This window comes from Populus nigra, chromosome 3, assembly GCF_951802175.1.
Source record: "Populus nigra chromosome 3, ddPopNigr1.1, whole genome shotgun sequence".
Classification (NCBI taxonomy): Eukaryota; Viridiplantae; Streptophyta; class Magnoliopsida; order Malpighiales; family Salicaceae; genus Populus; species Populus nigra.
In genome coordinates this window covers 21,438,867-21,455,235 of record NC_084854.1, presented here as the reverse complement: position 1 = coordinate 21,455,235, position 16,369 = coordinate 21,438,867, and positions in this window count along the sequence as shown.

The window sequence follows — 16,369 nt, the reverse complement described above, 5'->3', positions numbered from 1 at the left end:
TAATTGTTATTTACTTTTTCCTTATCATTTTTTAATTGAAATTTTTTATCTATCAAATTTGGTCCTCATTCTTTTGATTGTTACTTATTTTATTTGAAATAATTTATGAAATGTTAATTGTTATTATTTTAATTTCTTCATCTTTCAATTTTTTTATTTTTTAGATTTGATCTCTATTATTTTAATTATTATTTATTTTATTTGAGATAATTTATGAAATTATATTTTTTTTCAATTTCATTCTCATTCAACTTTTTAATTTGTAAGATTTGTTTCTCATTATTTTAATAAACTTGAAAAAAATAAAACATTAATAAGTTATTTTCGAGCTCATTTTTCATGACATAACTAAACACTGGAAAGTGTTTTCCAACTTATTTTTCATTAAACTACCAAACATCGGAAAATAATTCACTTTCCAAAAGAAAACCACTTTCCAGCAAACAAACGGGGCCTAATTGTGAATCAAAAAGCTTATACATGTCTCTAATTAAGTAATTCAAGAATTATATATAAATAAATAAATAAAGTTATTAACGATAACTAAAAACAAAACGTAAAAAATTAAGAAATTGATAGATAGATATATCAAGATATTTAATATCGCAACACATGTCATTTACCTGGTTGTATTTAATGAATTTGATTACTAAAATTACTTTTTATTAAACTAAATGATAATAAAAATGACAAATAAAATTTCTTGAATAAAATTAAACAAAAAAAACTAGTATGCAGGGTTGCATATATTAGAAATATTATTCAAAAATAAATATTTTTTTGTTTTCTTAAAAAAATTCATATATATATATATATATAACAATAAAGATGAATCATTATAACATGTTTAAAAATTAAATACATACAAAATAATTTAAATATAATTGCTATTTAAAAAGACTAAATAAGGCAAAAACAAAATCATTGAGAAAGGATATTAATTGAAATATAAGTTAAAGATTACTTTAAGAAAAAGACATATATAAGGTAATAATTTAAAACAAATAAAAATAAAAAAGAAAGAGACAAAATGTTATTGGGCTTGGTAAGTTAGGTTAGGCGCTTGGCCTATTAGAGCATGCTGATGCGCGCAAGCTTTTTTTTTAAAGCTAATGGGGCTGATGACATGTCGTCCGTCCTAATTTTTTTGAAAAAAATATAACAAATAACACAAGTTTGGAATTCTCTGGATTCCAACCACCGTAGTGGTTGAAAAATAAAAGCTCTTGGTTTTTTTTAGCTTAGAAACCTATTTTTCAACTTGTTTGTTTTTCTACCAGACACTTAGAAAAGACCCTAAACATCTTGATAAACCCATAAATGGCAGTAAAAAACCTAGAAAACTGCACAAAAATCCAAAATCAACCTGAAATAAAAAATCTTCTCTAACTTATATTTAGGTTTTTTTTTGGAAATTTAAAGGTTTAAAAACACCTAGTTGAACCCCTCTCACTAAATGGAACTCGTTGATACCAAGATCGATAATCTTAGTGATCAAAATTATTGTCAACCAGCGAGTCACACTCTCTCTTCTCTAAGGATGAAATTAAAAAATTAAACTTGACAGACCTACGAACCAAGTCAACTAGTCAAACTTATAAATAGATCCATAGATTTTTATAAAGTTTAATGACATAATTTCTCTCTGAAACTATTTTTTTAACTATATGAAAAAAAAAAACAAATGATAAAAAAGTTAAATTTAATTAAAAAAAAAGACACCTCACCAAACTGGTAAACTAGGGCAACCCAAGTTACCCTAGCAAACCATGTTAACCTTATAGAAAGGTAAAATATAAATAAATAAATTGTGAAGTTAAATTCTCAACCATCTCAATATTAAAAGATAAAATCGACAAAAATAAATTTTTTAAAAAAATCATAACAAAAATTCAAAAACAAAAAGAAAAAAGAAAGAAAGCAAAATACTGTAGATTACTATTGTCATTCATAGTGCAATGTGTGTGGGTGAATAGTAATTTCTTCACTCTCTTTAATTTTTGTTACTTTATAAAGTTTAATAACATGAATTTTCTCTAAAATTATTTTTTTTAATTATATGAGAATGAAAATAGACTATAAAAATAGTCAAGTTCAATTAAAAAAAAAAAAGACAACTCACTAAACTTGTTAACCAGGGCAACCTGAGTTGCATTGACAAACTCGTAAACCATATTAATCTCATATAAAAGTAAAATAAAAAAAATAAAATTACAAAGTTAAATTCTAAAAAATTTCAATTTTAAAAAATAAAATCCATCAAAACGTATTTGAAAAAAAATCATAACAAAAATTCAAAAAAAAAGAAAGCAAAACACTATGAATTACTATTGTAATTCACAGTCCAATGGGTTTTGAATAAGATCTGGATGTATCCTTATGTATACACATATCCATTCAAATGACAAAGCGATCTGCAATCTGGGAGAAGAAGTGTCCATGTCTATGGAAAATAAAACAAGAACAACAAAGAAAAAGATAACTCGTTTAGTCACCAAGTTTCAAGCTGCACAAGTAGTAGGGAGGAGCACAATCCCACATCGACTAAAACTTACTTTGTCTACTTCGACATAATGGACACGCTACCCAAGAAGAATCGCCGAGCCCGGTAGCGTGGGCTTGTGATCCAAGTGGAGGCATTGAGGTGATGGAACGTTGATCTTGTCCGGATGGCTGAGTCCAGCGTGATGAATTTCTGGCTTGCCCGTTCCAAGCCAAGAGCTGAGTCATGTGATCCCAGCGAAAGCTTGGGTTACTTGTCTCCTGAAGTGGGGGGCAATGCGTGAGGCTGGTTTCACAGAGCAGCGACAACCTCCCGCTCCTGGCAGTGGAAGGATAACAGGCTGTTGTCACCTAGGCTCATATGGTCTGATGGGCTGATAAAACTGGACCATTACTTTTAGTTTTTTCCCTGCATTTAAATCATTTTTGTGCTGTGGATTGTAATATTATTAATCTCGGCCTGGGTTTTGAATTCTAGCTGTTCTTTTCGCGTGTTATTTAGCTTGCAGTGTGTCATTAGCAGCTCACTCTGGGTTCAATCACTTCCTCTATGCTGTCTCTTCCTTTTGGCGCGCGCTGATTAAGTATTTCAGGGAAGGAGGGACTCGTACGAGTATTTTGGTGATGTCTTTCTCTGTGATTGACTGATTACTTTTCGAAATCATTAATATTTTATTTGCAAAATAATTTATTTTGGTGGTGTCTGGTTTTTTTCTACTGGTATATTCATCGAAATTGTTTCTTTTACCCTTCTCTTGCCTTCGGGCTTCTTCTGCACTCCCATCATGCTTTGTATTGCTTGGTTGCAATTTTACGTTCAGCGATAGGCCTAACTGCCTTTCCAACTGAGGACAGCCTTTGTGTGAACTTCTGCCTCCATTTAACCAACCAGTGGTAGAAATAGAGGGGAAAAAAGAGAGAGACAAACAAAGAGCAAATAACACAGTAGAAACTCGAGACTGCCCTGGCATGTAAGAAAAGGAAAAAAAACAATGACAAGAGAAGTCTGGCAGCAAGAGGAAAGGAGAAAAAAAAGACAAAAAATATGGCTAAGTTTAAAAAAAATCATCATAAAAAATATCTTTTTTTAAAAAACCATTTTTAACATAAAAACAAAAAACATCATTTTGCATGTTTTTTCAGCATTATAAAAACTATGTTTTTGGAATTTGTTAAAAACAAAAAATATATTTTGTTCAATGTATTTTTAGAGTTTATGACAAGTTATTTGTCCTAAATAAATTGGCTCTTGGGTGTACAAATACAAAAATATAAAAAACTCATGTTTTTTTTTAAATAATAATGATAAAAAAATAACAACAACAGCAACAACAAAAATAATAAATAAACAAGAAAAAAAAATTTCTCTATTTACAAGATTTATTTTAACAAAAGGGCTAAAGTCTATTTTTGCCATCATCCGAAACCATTTCTCATTATTCATATGGATTCAACGCCCTTTTTCAATAATTCAATGCTCGTATTCTATCGCGTGTAAAAATTTTCCTTTACCAAAAAAAAAAAGTCAACATATAAACTTTTCCAACATGTTTTTTAACATGAAACCAATTTTTAAGGTTATGTTTATTTTCTGAAAAATTATTTTTAAAAAATTATTTTTTAAATTTTTTTGTGTTTATTTATCATTAAAAAAATTAGTTAACGAAAAATACTTTCCGGTTAACGGAAAACACTTTCCAGTCAAAGAAAAATTTGGCTTGATTTTCAGGAATGTGTTTTTATTTTATTTTGGGCGGAAAACACTTTTAGAAGTTGTGAAAAATTTAGAAATGTCATATTATTTACTGATTATATCAAATTTGATCCTCAAACTTTTAATTGCTATATATATTTTGTTTTAAATATTTGTTTTTCAATTTTATCCTTTAGAATTTAATTTTTATATAAATTTTGGTCCTCATTTTTATAATTGTTATTTGCTTTTTCCTTATCATTTTTTAATTGAAATTTTTTATCTATCGAATTTGGTCCTCATTCTTTTGATTGTTACTTATTTTATTTGAAATAATTTATAAAATGTTAATTATTATTATTTTAATTTCTTCATCTTTCAATTTTTTTATTTTTTAGATTTGATCTCTATTATTTTGATTAATATTTATTTTATTTGAGATAATTTATGAAATTATATATTTTTTTTAATTTCATTCTCATTCAACTTTTTAATTTGTAAGATTTGTTCCTCATTATTTTAATAAACTTGAAAAAAATAAAACATTAATAAGTTATTTTCGAGCTCATTTTCCATGACATAACTAAACACTGGAAAGTGTTTTCCAACTTATTTTTCATTAAACTACCAAACATCGGAAAATAATTCACTTTCCAAAAGAAAACCACTTTCCAGCAAACAAACGGGGCCTAATTGTGAATCAAAAAGCTTATACATGTCTCTAATTAAGTAATTCAAGAATTATATATAAATAAATAAATAAAGTTATTAACGATAACTAAAAACAAAACGTAAAAAATTAAGAAATTGATAGATAGATATATCAAGATATTTAATATCGCAACACATGTCATTTACCTGGTTGTATTTAATGAATTTGATTACTAAAATTACTTTTTATTAAACTAAATGATAATAAAAATGACAAATAAAATTTCTTGAATAAAATTAAACAAAAAAAACTAGTATGCAGGGTTGCATATATTAGAAATATTATTCAAAAATAAATATTTTTTTGTTTTCTTAAAAAATTCATATATATATATATAACAATAAAGATGAATCATTATAACATGTTTAAAAATTAAATACATATAAAATAATTTAAATATAATTGCTATTTAAAAAGACTAAATAAGGCAAAAACAAAATCATTGAGAAAGGATATTAATTGAAATATAAGTTAAAGATTACTTTAAGAAAAAGACATATATAAGGTAATAATTTAAAACAAATAAAAATAAAAAAGAAAGAGACAAAATGTTATTGGACTTGGTAAGTTAGGTTAGGCGTTTGGCCTATTAGAGCATGCTGATGCGCGCAAGTTTTTTTTTTAAAGCTAATGGGGCTGATGACATGTCGTCCGTCCTAATTTTTTTGAAAAAAAATATAACAAATAACACAAGTTTGGAATTCTCTGGATTCCAACCACCGTAGTGGTTGAAAAATAAAAGCTCTTGGTTTTTTTTAGCTTAGAAACCTATTTTTCAACTTGTTTGTTTTTCTACCAGACACTTAGAAAAGACCCTAAATATCTTGATAAACCCATAAATGGCTGTAAAAAACCTAGAAAACTGCACAAAAATCCAAAATCAACCTGAAATAAAAAATCTTCTTAAGCTTATATTTAGGTTTTTTTTGGAAATTTAAAGGTTTAAAAACACCTAAGTTGAACCCCTCTCACTAAATGGAACTCGTTGATACCAAGATCGATAATCTTAGTGATCAGAATTATTGTCAACCTGCGAGTCACTCTCTTTCTTCTCTAAGGATGAAATTAAAAAAATTAAACTTGACAGACCTACGAACCAAGTCAACTAGTCAAACTTATAAATAGATCCATAGACTTTTTTAAAGTTTAATGACATAATTTTTCTCTAAAACTATTTTTTTAACTATATAAGAAAAAATAGATGATAAAAAAGTTAAATTCAATTAAAAAAAAAGACACCCCACCAAACTCGTAAACTAGGACAACCTAGGTTACCCTAGCAAACCATGCTAACCTTATAGAAAGGTAAAATATAAATAAATAAATTATGAAGCTAAATTTTGAACCATCTCAATATTAAAAGATGAAATCGACAAAATAAATTTTTTAAAAAAATTAATAACAAAAAGAAAAAAGAAAGAAAGCAAAATACTATAGATTACTATTGTCATTCATAGTGCAATGTGTGTGGGTGAATAGTGATTTCCTCACTCCCTTTAATTTTTTTTACTTTATAAAGTTTAATAACATGAATTTTCTCTAAAACTATTTTTTTTAATTATATGAGAATGAAAATAGACTATAAAATAGTCAAGTTCAATTAAAAAAAGACAACTCACTAAACTCGTAAACCGGGGCAACCCGAGTTGCATTGACAAACTCGTAAACCACACTAACCTCATATAAAAGCAAAATAAAAGGAAGCAAATTACAAAGTTAAATTCTAAATAATATCAATTTTAAAAAATAAAATCGATCAAAACATATTTGAAAAAAAATCATAACAAAAATTCAAAAAAAAAAAGAAACAAAACACTATTGATTACTATTGTAATTCACGGTCCAATAAGTTTGGGGTGAACTATGATTTCTCCACTTCCTTTAATTTTTGGTACTTTATAAAGTTTAATAACATGATTTTTCTCTAAAATTATTTTAAAAAAAACTATATGAGAAAAAATATACTATAAAAAAACCAAGTTCAATTAAAAAAAAACCTATCAAACCCATAAACTAGAGTAACCTGAATTACTTTAACAAACCCGCAAACCACACAGACAAAAAAAAAAAATTATAACAAAAAAAAACCCATGCAGAGAAAAAAAAAAACAGCAGGGGAGATACTATAACAATATACAGTGTACTACAGTGCTTTCTGCATGTGCTTTAGTTTACGTACGTTAATTAATATATTCTGTTATTTGTAAATTGTAAAACTTCATTAGAAATTATTATACTTGGTCACTATTCCTCGTGCACCTATCTTTCTTTAGCACTGGCGAATTAAAGCAGGATAATACTATTTGGCAGCTCCATGAACGAAGAGCATACACTTGGCTTTGTTACAGATTTGGGGTCCCTGGATTTTGAAACCTCTGGCAATTAATCAAGCACATGATATGTCACTCTCTTTGGTCACGAAACGATAAACAGAAACAGAAGCAGGGACCCTTTACATAATTTTGGACAGATAGCAGATGGGAAAGCGCATAGAATTCAGAAATCAGAAAAGAAAAGGACTCCTGATAATGCATACGAACGTACAAGGGCATGTTCATGAAGACCATTGACGCCGTGTTATTTCGGCTAGAGGAAGCACGCTGACCTGGCTAAGCATATATAGTTAAAGACAAATTAAGATATATAACAAAATTGACTTCTTAATTAATTCTGGGGATCTCACCAGGATCTTCAACTTTGACAATAAACAAGGGAATGTTGGATTTCAATTTGGATATGCATAAAATGTTCAAGGAGGTTGAAATACTGCTTAAATTGTTTACGTGTGGTCTTCTTCCTCTCTTGAACTGTAGTACGCCCAGTTCTTTCAGCTGGTTTCCATATTGCTCCGACAACAACGTAAATAAGACCACACCGTCCATCACCAGTTGACCCCAATAAATGATGTTGTTGGTTCAAACCAATCTTCCTTTTTCTTTCAAAGCTGTAAAAATTCCATGAAGCTTCGTATTTCGTCTCGTTATGCATATGGAGAACAACCAGCAAATCTCCACTTCACTCTTGCAATTTTGAAAGTGCTTGCTTTTATGGCGGTTAGTCATGTGCTAGCTAAGTCCCAGCCCGCCCCCCTCTTTAAGAAGAGAAAGTAGAGTGATTTCATTGATGTTAAACAAAATTATACAAACGAGCTTATCGATTAAACACCTAGCTTCCGTATAACAACCGTGAGTATTTAATCCTATTAGTAATTTTTTAGGTTTTATTTAAAAAAAAACAGACACAAGAAGAGAAAAAATAAAATAAATAATTTCACTAAAATGATAAAATATATTTAGGAAAAATTTCTCTCTCAGCCTTGTATCTACTTTTTTTTAAAAAAAATGAATCTCAAAGAATAATTAAATAGATGTTATTAATTATTATTTGAACACCATAAAATTTCTCCTATCGTTACAAGTTAAGTGAATATCTTCTTCTTTTTTAACTAAAGTTCACTTAATAATTAAAAGAACTATTTTTGGAAGAAAATAAACAAAAATTTGAATTCATATATATATATATATATATCGCGTCAATGGATAAAAAATTATTTGACGAGTAAAATAATAGAAGTTTTTTTTTTTTCTCCTTGGACTGAGTAAACATGTGCTAATTGCGGGAATCAACTTAAGCATGTTCACCCGATTAGCGTATTATCGCAGCTAGCCTTCAGTTTTGTCTCCATTGGCTAGTGTGTAGAAATTAAATTTTCCGTCCATTCAAAGCACTTCGCTCCTGAAATGGGCATCTCTGAACACAAGCGTTCACATCTCTTAGTAAAAGCATCGTTATCATTTATCAAGTTTGAAAAGTTTCTGTCTTTTTTAAGGTTAGTCAAGAAAGTTTTTGCGGGTTTCCATGTTCCTGCAACAATGTGAATACGACAATTTTCTTTCAATGCCGTACAAATCTTGTAATTTGTGTTTAATAGTGGATTTGTTGTTGTTTTTTAAAATATTTTTTATTTTAAAATATATTAAAATAATTTTTTTTATTTTTTAAAAATTATTTTTGAGATTAGTGTATTAAAATGATCCAAAACATAAAAAAAATAATTTTTATTAAAAATATATTATAAATTTTTTAGAAATCCGGGCTGGCTGTATTTTCAAATGCTACTAGGAAAGAAGATTTCCACCCTATACCTGAATATTATTGTATCAACTATTTTTGCATGCTTCCATGCGTGCCTTCCTGGATATAGAAGTGTTCCTCCACGCCTACCTTTATAAGGATAAATAGAGAGACGCGTCTGTATGAAAGCCGATGGTAATTGACTTCCGTGCCATAGAGCCTCTTATTTCGCCCCATGACTCCAGGTGAGAGCTATCTTCAGGACTCCGCTTCACTTGGCCTTTTCGAAAGGGCTTGGTACGTCGGATTCGAAGACTGTTTTGTTAGAGTGTTTTTTTATTTAAAAATATATTAAAATAATATGTTTTATTTTTTTAAATTTAATTTTGACATTGATAAATCAAAACTATCTAAAAATATTAAAATTTTTTAATTTAAAGTAAATTATTTTAAAAAACAATTTTAAAATAAAAAAATAAAAATAAACGAGATTTTAGATTTGGTCGGTCATGTAAAAGCTTTTTAAACCGATCTAATGCCAGCTTGAAAATCCTAACAAAATCCTATCATAGTTTAATAGCTGTTTAAACTAATTCCACCCCCTGCCATCCTACCATCATTTTGTTTCTATAAACAAAAGTGAGTAACAATGCTAGATGTAACATCTTTTTTTAGATTTATATCCTTTTTTTTACACAAGTTTTTTACAATAATATTAATTATAAAAACCCGAATTCAACCCGGTTTCACTTAGCAGATGGATTTTCAGATGGGTATCACGTAAAAACAAATAATCTCTGAAGGCCTCGTGACGAGAGACCCACCACAATACAGGACCACCGAGTCAAGTCAAAGAGGCATCTCTCTCTTTCAAAAATAGTAGAGTCCTGGCCCTCCTGGGGCCATGATTCTCCCATGGGTACGGTACCACATCAGCATGGCTGGACGGAAGGGACAGAAGCCGCGCAGCATCTAATTAAATCTTGGATTTTTTATACTCTCATGTTTCCATAAAACAATGGTGGGTTCTAATCGAATTCTTTTTTTCTAATTTCATTTTTATCATAGACTAAGTCTTTCAATTTGAATTTAATTATTTAGATTTAATGAACATAACCCACAATTGATGATTAATACGGGTCATAGTTTTGTTTCGTTTGGAAACAATTGTGAGTGAAATATCTCATTTCGGCTAAAGGTGAGAGGAACAAAATGCTTGTATTACAAAAAAATGAGGGTTCGTGACTCAATAGTTTAGGTTATTTGAACAGGAAATGATAGCCATTATTACATATAATCTCTGTGCATGTACAAACCTCAAACTTATCCATCTCCTTTAATACAAACAGCAATCTTGAAGATGAAGAAATGGATCATCAAGAAAAAGACGACGGTGTTCAGCACCATGCTTTAGGAATCAACGGCTGGAAAAGTAAAGTAAACGATGACGATGATGTCAATATGGTGAGGTAAAATGGATGACGTCTGTAAATAAAGGAAATTCATGACATCACAGAAAGGAACAAGCATAATTCTTTTTAAAAAAGCGTCCTCATTCAGAGATGAAATTTAAGAAGAAGAACTTTATTCTTCGACGAGAAAAAAAAAAGTTGCATATATATATATATATATATATATATATATATGATAAAAGAATCATCAAATAAAATATCTTAAAATTTCATTTAATAATTCAAATTTATATAAATTTAAACTAATTTTTATCACGTAAGTATGGATAGTAAGATTCAAGAAAAAAAACTTTATTCTTTAACAAAAAAACATCCTCACTCATAAATGAAATTTAAGAAGAAAAACTTTATTTTTTGACAAAAAAAAAAGTTGCATATATAGATGATGGTCAAAGAATCATCAAATAAAATATTTTAAAATTTCATTTAATAATTTAAATTTATATAAATTTATACTACCTTATGCATAATTTTTATCACATAAATATGGATAGTAAGATTCGAATTCGTGACCGCTTGGTTATCAAGGTTCTGATACCATGTCAAAAAAACTATTTCTACCAAAAGTTTAAATTATTAAGTGAGGTTTTAAAATATATTTATATTATTTTTAAAAATTTTCAAAATACTTTCATAGATTTGGATGAATAAGATGTATCATTTTCAAGCAGTGGATATCCTACACATCGAGTGGAAGAAATACTTTTCTTGTTTTTAACAACAAATACATGAGGCATGTACTCCAATATGAAGTCTTTTTTTACGGGAAAAAAAAAGCAATTTTATTATACTAAATACAATATAAATACGTTATTAATTTAAAGAAAAAACTAGTTTGCTTACAAGTTTTACTGTTTCTTCTATTGTGGACCCACTGTTTGTCTTATTTTTTCATCCTTTGAAGTTTCTTTTATTTTCATTTTCGTGTTTCTTTATTTTCCAATAGGTCTTTTCATATTCGATTGGCCTGAGATTTAGATTGGTAGTTTGATTAAGTTTGAGGTTTTCACTATTAAAAAAAAAATATGATTTTGGGTTGACACTCAAATTTGCAAAGCAAATATTTTGATTTTTTTTTGTTCTTAAATGATTAGAACTAAAAGGACTACAATAAAAGATTAATGAAAAATCCAATCTTCTTTTGTCCAGGAAAAGAGAAGAAAAAATAGTAATCAAAGCCACACTAGACCTTTTTTTTAGACTCGTGTCACATTGAAAGAACGATGACAACACAATGATTCTAACGACATCAAAGAAAGCTATTTTTTAGCTCATGATTCCTTCCATTCATTGACATGTGGTTTGCACGCACCAACCTTTTGTCTTCCTTTTTGTTCATTTTAGTCCCTAAATCTATAATAACTTCTCAATTGAGTTTCAACTTTTATTCCACCAGAACCCAAGCTCTTTTCTTTCAATTTAGTCATTGTTTCTCTAAGACCTCTTCAATTTAATATGGATTTCATCAACCCCGAGTCCAATAAAGGCTCGATATTGGAAGGGAAAACAAAGAGATAGATAGCCCACTAGGTTAGCGTATTCTGATCATGTTCATTTCTCGAGTTATAAATTTGACAGTTAACTCAAGTTATTCAAGGCCAATCCAACATATCACCATCTCAATATTAAAAAAAAAATTATCACCTGAAAATTGGGTTGGCTGAGGTCTTAATTAGATAAAGAGATTTTTTTTATAAAAAAATTAACACATTTGTTTTTTGTTTCACAATCTCAGCATTCTTGAATGTTGAAGCAAGTACTAGCATTGCTTGCGCTTTATTTTTCGTTGTTGTGTATAACAAATTTGCTCTTACGAGCACTGTACAGCGGTAGCTAGTTTTATATACTATATATCTAGAAAAATTATAATTTACTATTTGAAAAAAATAAATAACAACATCAACTGTATATGATTATCTTTCAAAAACATAACTCTTCCTTTCAATAATTCGAACGACAAAGAAAACTCTTTAAAATTCTCAAATTCTACCAAAGGTTGTTGATGAAAGATCCAAAATCGTTGAGTAGTATTAATCTTTCCCATCCGACAAGCATTCAAAATCGTTGAGTAGTATTAATCTTAATTTCCCATCCAACAAGAAACAACTAATAAACCTTTCTTCCAGAGGAAAATTCTAATAAGTGAGGATGGGATGATATTGAATAATGAATAAAAACAATTATTAACGGTAGCTAAATATCTGTTTTTTTTAATATATATATATATATATATATATATATATATATATATATATATATATATTGTTCATGATAAATATGTAAAAACTCTAATTAGGCTTAAACCAACACAGGACATTCTGCCAAACCCACAATCTAAATTATATGACTGGAATAATCTGTTTAAAAATAAAAAGAATTATAAAGCCTTTTAAAAATATATATATTAAAAAATTTTAAACTCGTGTCCCGATTCATTAAACTTGAAGCACTCAATCTAGAAAAATCATGAAGTTCAATTCTTAAAAAATTAAATATTAAATGATGAAATTGAGGGGGGGAACTCTGATCATACAAAAGGATTTTAAAAAATAGCAATTCAAAAAATCAAAATCAAAATTACTATTACAACTATCATTATTATCATTGTCATTATCATTGTTGTTGTTGTTGTTGACAGCGGAATAGATTTTTTATCGTCAAAAATCGCCGCACACGACGCATAAAATGTGTGGCGGTTCCAATGCGCTGGCACTTACTCTACAGACGTCAGCAGTTTTGCAATTAAAAAATCATTATTTTAAAGGGGAATTACATTATTGCCTTCAAATTAACAATAAAACGTAGGATAAAAGACTCAAATGCCGCTAACTACAATGAACTAATTCTTTTGCTATAGGGACCATGTCAAACCTAAGGTGCTTAGGTTTGGCTTGGCCGCCAGACCTAAGAGCCTATAAAAAATAAAAATAAAATAAAATAATTATGATTTTTATTGAGAATACTTTAAGGACATTTTAATTTTTTTTATAAAAAATAAAAAAAATAATTAGAATTTCCGATTAAGATACATTAAGAATAGTTTAAATTTTTTTTATAAAAAAAATAGAAAACATTTATGCAAAAAATTATTTAGGATGCTTTAAAGGTAGTTTTAATGTTATAAAAAAAAGAATTATAAGAAAATTAATTATGATTTTTGTTTAGAATACTTTAAGAGTTGTTTCAATGTTTTGTTTTATAAAAAATAAAAACAATTATAAAAAAATTTATTTAAGATACTTCAAGGATAGTTTTAATGATTTTGTATAGAAAAAATAAAAATAAATTATAAAAAAATAATTTTCTTTTTTGTTTATGATACTTCAAGGGTAGTTTAAATGTTTTTTTATAAAAAAATCAATTAACATTTATATTTATAATACTTTAAGGATAATTTAAATGTTTTTTTATAAAAAATAAGAAAACATTTTAAAAATTTTAATTAGGATTTCTATTTAGGATACTTTAAGGTGGTTTGAATGTTTTTTATATATATAAAACAATTACAACAAATTAATTAGGATTTCAATTTAGAATACTGTAAGACTAGTTTAAATATTTTTTTAAAAAATAAAAAAACATTTATAAACAATTTAATTAATATTTTGTTTTAGTATATTTCAAGGGTGGTTTAAATATTTGTTTATAAAAAATAAAAAAACATTTATAAAAAAAATTAATTAGGATTTCTGTTTAGGATACTTAAAAGACAATTTAAATTTTGTTTTATAAAAATAAAAAAATAATTAGCATTTCTGTTTGGAATACTTGAAAGATAGTTTGAATTTTTTTTATAAAAATATAAAAGATATAAAAAACATTAATTAAGTATAGCCACCAAACCCAAAAGACTTGAGTCTGGATCGTTCGCGAGCTCCAGGTCTCTTGGTCTGACATTGCCTCACAAACCTAAGTCTCTTGGCTCTCTAACTTAACCTCTAAACCCAAGACATTTAAAATATTTTTTATATTTTTTAAAAATTATTATTGAGATGTTTATTCTAGTTCGTGTGTGCGCGCGCGCGTGCTAGGAGCCTAGGACGCATGTTGCTGTCTTTTGTAACAGAAGGACGAAAGTTAGTTGAGGTTTTGAGTGAAAGACATGAAAGGGTTAATGGGTGGTTCTTGACTTTCTCAACAGAGGTGAGCGAGGAGGACAAGAAGATGAACATTTAATAGATATATTCAAAATATTTAAATCTTATGGTGAGTCACTTATTTTTAGTTTTTATTATTACTTCGTATTCTTATATTTATTGTATATAAAGTATATGTTTGTTAACATTTCTCTTGACTTTCGGATTGATAAGTGGATATTTTTCTAGACATTCGGCTAATTTAAGGTTTCGCTATCATACTGATTTTCACATTTTAACCTGAATTCCATAAAAATACTCAAGTCATATATGGTGGTTGGTTCATTATTTTGTTTTAAATTATGCCTGTTTTTATATTAATTAATGTGGATATATTCACAAATAATATATGTTAAATGAAGAATACGAAGATAGGTGTTAAGTTATTTTTTATTTTAATGAAGTTTTGTTGTTATATTTTGTACTTAGTTGATTATATTGTTTATCTCAGTCTATGAGCTATATTATGGATTCCACTAAATTTAATAATTTAATTTTTTTAAAATTAATTTTATTTAATTATATGATAACAAAAATAGATACTTGTAAAATTGAATATCGATCTAATATCGGGATGTTTATGTTGAACGATAAAATTAAAAAAAAATATTATTAAAAACACATCAATATTAAAGGATAAAATTGAAAAAAATAAAAGGAAAAAAGGGTTAGGTGCATAGTTATTAGACCCGGCCCGGGGGTTGACCCGGCCAAGGGGCAGGGTCCCAGGTTTCAGGGGTCAACTCGGGTCAACCCGGAAAAATTAAAAAAAAATAAAGTTTTAATATTTCATATGAAAAAATCCATGTAAATATAGATTATACATATTATGAAGTTTAAAAGAATATTTTAAAAAGTTTTTTATCCCACATTAAAAAGATATTATGTTAAGCTTTTAAGTTAAAGTATTTAAACTAAAAAAGTTTTTTATCCCACATTGAAAAAACATAACTTTTTCCTTGGAAACATAGAGTATATATATTAATGGGTTTCAAATCTCACATTGAAAAAACATAACTTTTTTCATGGGAATATGGAGTATATATATGAAAGGGCTTCAAATCCCACATTGAAAAGATATTATGTTATCCTTTTAAGTTGAAGTATTTAAACCAAAAGATTTTTTATCCCACATTGAAAAAATATAGTTTTTTTCATGGGAACATAGTGTATATATATGAAAGGGGTTCAAATCCCACATTGAAAAGATACTATGTTATCCTTTTAAGTTGAAGTATTTAAACCAAAAGGTTTTTTATCCCACATTGAAAAGACATAGTTTTTTTCATGGGAACATAGTGTATATATATGAAAGAGCTTCAAACCCCACATTGAAAAGATACTATGTTATCATTTTAAGTTGAAGTATTTAAACCAAAAGGTTTTTTATCCCACATTGAAAAAACATGGTTTTTTTCATGGGAACATAGTGTATATATATAAAAGGGGTTCAAATCCCACATTGAAAAAATACTATGTTATCCTTTTAAGTTGAAGTATTTAAACCAAAAGGTTTTTTATCCCACATTGAAAAAACATGACTTTTTTCTTGGGAACATAGAGTATATATACTAATGTGTTTCAAATCTCACATTTGAAAAAAAAAATAAATAAATCGGGTCTCGTTCGGGTTCGCCCGGGTTTGACCGGGCTGTTGCCACAGCCGGTCTTTTGTTAAACCCGGACCGGTCCAGCCACCGAGTCGACCCTCCGGGCCGGGTTTAATAACTGTGGTTAGGTGTGCTAACCTGGCCTAAGTCATCCGACCCTTTTCTTTTTG